Below are 994 nucleotides of genomic sequence, written 5' to 3'. Positions count from 1 at the left end.
CTCGCTGTTCTTCTGGTGTCATTTCAAACAATATTTAATGTGATGTGCTGTCTACAGCTTTTAAGGGTAGGTGTAGTGGACCCAATTTCCCTATGCTTTGTGTCTAAGTGATTAATGAGAACAACAATTTTTGAAATAGGTCCACTGTTGAGCGAGACACTTGCAGCTGGCAGCAGCGAAACAGGCTGCAATGTAACCACTTGGAGCAAGTTTGCACCATAAATTTACATTGACATACAGTGACATGCAGCAGGGGGCCACAGGCCGGAGTCGAACCCAGGCCGCTGCAGCAACAGCCTTGTACATGGGGCGCCTGCTCTACCACTAAGCCACCGGCACCCCGATAGTGGAATAATTTAAAAACTTGTGGCTCCCATTAGTCACTCCTAAACACAAACATGGGAAAATAGAGTCCAGGTTGAACTAGAATTACCACCTTGCAGTTGCATGCCTCTGCAACCCAGTCAAGTTGCACCTACAGTTTACATCCATGTCTATGAAAGCATAGATGCTTCCCACACATCTTCACTCTGACAGCACAGAAGATCTGTACAATGTCTCTCCCTCTGTTCCTGAGTTATGATGTTGAGTAATGGCTAGAAAAGTGTTTTTGCAGAACATTATGATGTCACAGTGACGTTGACCTTCAATCGCTTGGATAAAAAATGTCATCTCAGGGGATCGGTGGCTTAGTGGTAGAGCAGGCGCCCCATGTACAAGGCTGTTGCCGCAGCGGCCCGGGCTCAAGTCCAGCCTGTGGCCCTTTGCTGCATGTCTCTCCCTCTCTCTCTCCTCCCTTCACACTTCACTGTCCTGTCAATTAAAAGCAAAAAATGCCCAAAAAAATCTATAAAAAAAAAAAATCAGTTATCAGTTCATTCTTGACTCAAAGTGGATGTTTGTGCCAAATTTTAAGGAATTCCCTCAAGGCATTCTTAAGATATTGCGTACACAAGCATGGGACAGATGACCCAATAACATAATGCCTCTAGCC

The sequence above is a fragment of the Epinephelus moara genome, chromosome 8 (assembly GCF_006386435.1).
Source record: "Epinephelus moara isolate mb chromosome 8, YSFRI_EMoa_1.0, whole genome shotgun sequence".
NCBI lineage: Eukaryota > Metazoa > Chordata > Actinopteri > Perciformes > Serranidae > Epinephelus > Epinephelus moara.
The sequence above is the reverse complement of the archived record's forward strand: the minus strand, read 5'-3'. Positions refer to the sequence as shown.